An 8,402-nucleotide genomic window follows, 5' to 3' on the forward strand; every position below is an offset into this window, starting at 1 on the left:
TTCTTTGAAACGGGTTGGCTAGCTGGCTCTCATTGAGCCCCAGAGCTTCTCCTAAGGCTTCATTCCTCTTTATCTCTACCAGCTCTCTATAGAATACCGAGGTGGTATCCCTGCTGCAAGCCTTGCCCGCCTTATGGATTAGCAAGAGTGCCTGCCGGCATTCCTTTTGACATTCAGTCGTGTTATGTCTTTTAATGAAGTCGGGTTTCAGTTCCTCCAAGGAGGTCAGTCGAAGAAAGAGTTCCTCTGCAAACACATTCCACACCCAGTCACCATCCAGAGAGAGCCAAAGGTGTCTTAGACTCAGCACATGCCTGGACAAAACTGAACCCTTCGTGCCATCCAGACCTTGAATCACGCTAAATGTCCATAACCCAATTTCTTATCCTATACTAGAGAAAGATTAATGTGTCCAAAGAAATCAGACCTATGTAAACTGGTTAAAATAAATTCGACAAATACAACACTAAGTAGAAAAGTAGAATAGCCCAATAATTATGGTCTAACACATATGAAGTCCTAAACTGGTTCTCCAATATACAGAACACGAGGAACTACAAATTCATGCAGATAGACATAGTAGATTACAACTCCTTAATTAACCCTACGATCCTAAATAGCGCCTTAATATTCGCCAAAAACCACACGCATTTAACTATAAAGGAAATAAAAGTAATAGTAGAAGCGAGGAAATCAGTTATAGGCTTTGATAACAAACTCTGAGTACGAAAGAACTCCCTAACTCTTTTGATATCACTATGGGAACCCCAGATTCAGCACAGGTAACTGACCTGACGGGCATTTATTTGCTATCATATATACAGTATGAATTCTCAGAACTCAAGGGTGGATTATGCATGAACGATGCGCTTTTTATAATAAAAAACCCTCAAATAGGAAACTAGAGCTTATCAAGAAAAAGATACACACATTTTAAAAAAGATTTGGACTATTTATTTCTATAGAAAAAGAACACAACTTCATTAACTACTTAGACACAAACTGCAACTTAGTCACAGGTCTCAACGAACCCTATATAAAACCCAACACTAACCTCAGATACATAAATGCATCCAGTAACCATCCGAACTTTATTAAGAGCGGTTCAGTACATAATATTAGCAATAGCATACCCCACCTTTTTCCCAACCATCATATTTTTAATAAGCATAAGGAAATCTATAATATCGCACGAGATAACGCAGGATTCAAACAAAAAATTAAACACCGAGATTCCAATCACTATACAAATAACCTAAATAACAGAAATCTGCACGATAATATAATTAACACAAACAACACACCAAACGTCAATACAGACTACACCAACAATAAGAACAGCATAGGTAAGCTCAACAAAAATAATAGCAATGGAAACAATATTAAATCCCATACACAAATCACCAATTGTATTACAAACAACGACAACATGAATACTAACAATAAAATTAACAACATTAACAAGACTAATTACACGAATTATAAAAATAAGTTGAAAAATAATAATAGCTATAATAAGAATAATATAAACCTACACACCGATAAAAAAAATTTAAAATTCACAAAGAACGAAGATAAACCCTATTAAAAACCATAGCACCAGGTCATTGAGTCCACATAACCCATACAGAAATAACTTAAATAAATCAGACAGGAGCAATAGTAAACATAAACCCAACTATAGGAATAAACTCAATAGCCATAACTATAATATCACACGCATTACAAACAATGAGGGTAGTTTCTATACCAGACATAGCAATACTAACAATAAACGTAATAATGATAAGATCTGGCTCGTAATCCTCTTTGCCATGCACCTCAAGTCCAGTTCGCTCATTAATGAAAATAATAGATAAACACTTAAATGTAAATAAGAAATATGCAGCAATATTTAGGAATAAAATTAGAGTAGGCCACAGCCTGACTAGTAACCTAGCTACCCTCATAGCCTCGGTTAATAATAAAAAAAAACTAGACACATTCTATGGAGCGAGGAAAATTAAGAACAATATAATAACCAACAAACTAATAGAAGAAATCCCACCACTAATGAAGCGCCTCCTAGTAACACAAAGGCCAGAGTAGTAATAACCCCCCCCCCCCCACAACACAACCCAAACAGAGATATACTTAATAATTTATGTGGCTGCAGGGATAGAAGTAAGTGCCAATTCTCTAATAGATGTAAAACTAGAAACATAGTTTACTACTGTGACGTACACACAAATAGCCATATAAAATCCTATATACGAGCAACGAAAAAGCAAATGATACTTAAGTACGACGTACACCAATCTAGCTTCAGAAATAGGAATAAGGGAAATTCAACAGGGCTTAGTAGCTATATGTGGGAGCTTAAAGACAAAGAAATAGAATATGGATTAAAATGACACATACTCGCAGAAATAGATACTTACAAATCTACCAATAGACGGAGCAATCTCTGTTTAACCGAACGCCTGGAAATTCTAACGGCTAAACCGCTTCTTCTTAATAGAAAATATGAGAACTGTAGTTTTTGTCTACATATAGCCTTCTTTGACCTTTCCAGGTATCGGTAATCAAGCTTGACCTGTAGAAATCCTACACTAGATTCTTCATCTAAATTATCCCATTTAGCCGGGAACCACTTAAACTATTTATTTACACGCAGACATTCACCTCCCAAACCCCGCTCGCTTTATATACCCCATAATAACTTATTTTACACCTACAAAGTGCTTCCTCCATTACTACGACCTTCATACAACTTTAAGTCCAAAAGACATATAATTCCTTACCCCGCACTGACTCATCCGGATAGAGTTAGCCTCCTTTTCACCATGAGTTAGAGTTAACCCCACTTCTTTACACCGCCGGTGAAAAGTCTAGCCAGAATAGACACGTGAAAAATTATGCGCTTACTTAAACTTGGGACTACAGATCAAAATAACCTCCATTCTACATCCACTTTGCAGCAGGATGATCAACTATGAAATCTACTATGATGTAAGACTCACGATTCTTTGTCTTTACTCTCCTTACCAATGGATCCCTATGTCTTTCGCTCTTCTTACCTCTACATATGACTATGCAATCTGATGATGTCTACCACTACAACTGGTAAATAGAAACAATCGTAAATGTACTATTACTATCACTTTCCATTATTAATTAAATTAATGGCTTATTAGTGCAAACGACCAACACAAGAACACAAAACATCCAGACAGATGATAGAAAAATGGAGAAGAAACAAGGACGGGAAAATACGGAGAAATGGTACACAAATACAAATGCAAATTACAGGACATTAACAATAGGTATCTTTCGACTATATATACATACGTATATATATATATATATTATTTTACTTAAAAGAGTTCCAACACTGTCTGTTTTTTATGTTTTATTTATATTCCTGCAGAACTAATGTGGGGTATAGAATATGGAATATACAATATATAATATAATATACAATATATAATATAAAATAAAATAAAAATGGATGGCACCATGAAATAAAGTATTGAATGTAGATGAAATATTGAGTGTTCAATATAAAGGATCAAATATATAAATATATAAATATAAATATATATATATAAAGGCGACTCGAGTTTCAGGGCTATTTCCCTTCGTCATGGCCGGTATGACAGTCTTTAACAAAAGACTGTCATACCGGCCATGACGAAGGGAAATAGCCCTGAAACTCGAGTCGCCTTTATATATATATATTTATATTTATATATTTATATATTTGATCCTTTATATTGAACACTCAATATTTCATCTACATTCAATACTTTATTTCATGGTGCCATCCATTTTAATTTAATTTTATATTATATATTGTATATTATATTATATATTGTATATTCCATATTCTATACCCCACATTAGTTCTGCAGGAATATAAATAAAACATAAAAAACAGACAGTGTTGGAACTCTTTTAAGCAAAATAATATATTCCTCTATACACAATCATACAAAAAAATCCACCTTTTTTTGTATTTATTTTTACTCGCATATATATATATATATATATATATATATATATATAGTGGATAGCCTGTCATTCAGCACGATGTCGCGAACACAATATTATCCTTGGTGGTAGCACTTCCAGGACGTCTATACCTTGGGTCATCCTCAGCACTCGCCCTTCCCCTCCTAAATTCAGTTACTCATTTTTGTGCTGTTGATAAAATGGGAATATCATTATTTAACGTAATATACATGACAGAATGAATGTCCTTGGGATGAACTCTTTTTCTACAGGCATTTGATCACACCACGATGCCAAATTTTGTCGATTTTCGAGAGGGGCCTCTATAAGTTACAGTCCAGTAGATACCGTCATCTTTGAATAGCCAGATATCAGTTTACGTGGAAGGAAACAATACTGTTATTAATAACGACTGAAATGAATGCATTCAAGTTTTCCTATCTCTAGCTACACTCCTTCATTGTCAGCCTATGAACTTTTCAGCCAATCTCGTATATCCACTACAAACCACGTACGGTCGTGTTAGTAAAACTTGTTATAAAGAATAAAGCAATCTGCCATATACTGGTTTTCTAAGTATGATGGTCATGGCAAAAATACCTAAGTTCACATGCAAACTCATTCTCGGGCGACCTAGAATAAAGAACAACAATAACATTCTATTAATTCAAATACTAATACACAATCATTATGACACATGTTCATGGATATAATGCAAATTTTGTCACGTTATATCTTTCACAGAGTTGAACGTCACACCATCCTTCAGGCTAAAATTGTTTCTCATGTATTAACTACCGGGCAAGGCTCTTTATATTTTTCGCCTCACATACCTGCCAATAGAGTTGTTAAGAATGTTGATAGAATGAACTGCTTGTGTCGTGTCAAATTTATAAACAATTTTGAAGTACTTTCATGAGTTTTATAGTGCAGATAACGTCTTTTTCTTCCTGATGTTAGAAAAGATCAATAAATATTGGTTACTCGCTTCTTAGCAATTTGCTATTTCACAGCATAACAGTGTCAGTCGATATATATATTTACTAGTTCCATCCTTTAATCTTCAAGACCAATTCGTTTCCCACTAATTTGTCTCTACTGGTCTAATATCATAATTCATAGGTGATTATTTTTGCCTGAATTAATGCTACCTTTTCAGAGAAGTTACTATAGCAGAGACAAATTGAAGAAAAACGGTGAATTCTTCAAGTAGTTTGTTCAAATTAACCGTATAGCTCATCCATCTTCAGAATTGTTATGCCCGAAACCATGGACGATGTAAAAATGAGAAAGGAGAAGAAGAGTAAGAAATGTTCCTGGATTATACAAGTTCATATATATTTTCACTTATACATATGTAGGCGCACGTATACATATACATACAGACACATGCACATATTCCCGTATTCAGGGAAAGTACTATTCACTCAGACAAATACATATATACATACATGATGTGTTTGTGCAGGCATTTGTCTATTGGCGCATATGTCTCTGCGTTCATGAGATTCTGTTTGTGTGCGCGTGCTTACAAACATATTAAGAGAGCAAAAGTGAAAGAAAAGTGGAGGAAAATATATTTCCTACGGAGCAATATCTCGAAATGCGATAAATTCAATCTAAAAAAAAAACATAAGACCAATAATTGAACAAAATTACAGATTCTTCTGGAGTTTTCTCAAAGTGGTGCTCTTTTATCATTCTCGAGGGTAGTTTATTATAGTAGGGCTATTTTCACCTAATATATACTGTTTCACTTTGTATGTAGAGGCAGATACACTAAATAAAAAGAAACATATTCTCTTGCTTTGTGTCGATAGTGATATAACCTTTGTCAATGAAAAGGTGAATGTCAAGTCAACACATGACAGCCATTTTATTGGTTCGCGTAACAAACGATCTGAGTAATAACCGAAGGTAAGTCTAGAAATGTTGAATCTACGGTCTTCGACAATGCATTTCTATAAATAGTGTTACCTATCTGAACCTGCTATTTTGTGCGCCCAGGTCATTTTATTCTAACATAATCAATTATGATGCGTCTGTAAAGTAACTGCCGCCTAAGATCAGGGTTTGATAGAAATAAAATATCGTTGACTGTTACACCATAAGTTCGAAATCATTCAATCTATACTCTGAGGAACATTCTTACTGGGATTTGGTAGTGAAAGAACAAAACTTCTGTCTATTTCATTCAATTGCTTCTGCCTTGTGAGAGATAACAATATAAACATTCGAGAAATTTCACTGGAGACGCCAGCATGTCATTTTTTGTACCTTAACCAGAGGCCAAAGCTGACACAGTATTCAAACATTCCAATCATACACCTGTCAACATATTAACATGTATGTAGCAGCATAGTGTGTAACGCCTTCTTTTCTAAAAAAAATCGAATGTTAATTAACGAAGTTTTCCATATTATTATTAGCATGTCACAAATCCACATACATGTTTCCATTGTTGGCAAAATGTTTTTATATCTACAGCACACAACATTACTTTCTTTGCAGCATTACATGTGTTTATTCTTAACAACATTGATGGATGTACCAATCAGTGACACAGTTCCTAGAATTATAATCGCAAGGAGGTAGGGGTTGAATTTGCCATCCGTGTATATGGCTATAAGTTATTAAAATTATGTGGCTTCAAAACGTTTACCATTAGGAACTGTGACTAATCGTATGTTTTACTTAAGCACATTATCAGAGTAACTAATCACTGGTTCGTCGTCATACGTTGATTGATATATATAATTTTCCCAAATTTAATGCGTATTTTCGCAACATATGTAGTTAAGCAGTCATTATATCATTATCATCATGAATGTATGTTGTAGACGTCGATCACTTCTGTTACAGTGGACGTATGTCTTCTACCACGGCTGACTGAACTTCATTCACTTATTAAGTACCTGGAGCATATAAATTGTCACTCCTTTTATTTGTAAGACTGTCCGCTAAAACATACAATGAAATTATAACATATTTACACGTTCACTAATTGTATAGGGTTAGGGCCAATGATGTGTAGGATTTTATCTTTGTCGGTCTCATATGAACATTTAGTAAACTCGAAAGTTTTTCGGAGACAGAAAAGTCTGTTAATGGAATCAGTGGGAAAACAATTTTCACAACACAATTTTCAGTCTACTGATGCCACCAATATTTCAGAAATAAATGCAAACACTTAAAATCCAACCTGGGAACATGCTGTATCCAGAAAAACGAAACTTGATCGCACGAATCAAGCGTTAATTTAAACATAAATATTCTAAAATACTCCCTGAATATAATAGTTACAATTTGGACATACTTTAGCTATCAGAATGCCAAAAATGTAAATGGAGAGAGAGCATTTAATAAATTAAGATACTACTTGCCTGACACTTCTTTCATTGCCACCAGTAGAGTGATAGTAATACTCTAATTACATAGTCACTGGGACAAGTATACTTTGTTATACATACGTTTCTCGTAAAGGAAGTGTAAACATCACATTATGTTTTCAAGGCTAAATGTAAGCAGTAAACTCATCAGGTAAAGGTACACTACTTTCTGAATATTTTGTTTCTAGTGATCTCCAATTCACAATCTTTAGCTCAAAACAAATGGCGAACTGTTGCCATAAACAATTTTGATTTAGTTTCAATGCGTTTCAGATTAAACAGCTTACCTGTAGTGTAATAATAGACAGTGATATCTAAATCATAGCTCTTAAATGCATGAGTAATCTCCAATGCAAATATATAGAAAACAATGTTGACGTATGTGTGTCATCCTTTCCAACACTACTGCTCGGTACTAACAGATTATCTTTGAATTGAAGTAGGTCTTTATACCATATCAACAATAAGATGGACGTCTAAAATTTCCCAGTATAGTCCACAGGGAATTTTTTTTTTATAAAATCACAAGCGTTTTTGTAAACCAAAGAAAAATTCTGCGCCGATGAATACCCACATCGAATTACTGAAAAATACTGAGTCTCTGGGTCATATGCATGTGTGCAACCGATTTCATAGATATACAGCAACTATTCAACCAATTATTGCAAGCTCACGTAAGGTACCACAGCCGAACTTGGAACTTTTCTCCTTAGATCTGTTCATGCAAAGAATTGACCTATTACAGTTAGTTAGATTACATAATCGGTCTCAGTCCCAGAGGTTATCTTTCTAAGTTGATCTATTTAACGGAACTTTGGACCTCCTCACTTATAGCACCATTTTCTTATTTCGAAAATACTATAGAATTGCAGCAGATATTGAATAACATTATCCTCTGTTGCAGGTTATAAAAACAAATCTTTAAGATACTCTATCCATCCCATCAGAATACTTTCAGATTAATTTTGATTCACCATTTGAAGTCATACCCCCAGTGCTTAATTGGCGAGCACCGAATGT

This window comes from Octopus bimaculoides, chromosome 5 (assembly GCF_046866305.1).
Source record: "Octopus bimaculoides isolate indiv1 chromosome 5, ASM4686630v1, whole genome shotgun sequence".
NCBI classification, from domain to species: Eukaryota; Metazoa; Mollusca; class Cephalopoda; order Octopoda; family Octopodidae; genus Octopus; species Octopus bimaculoides.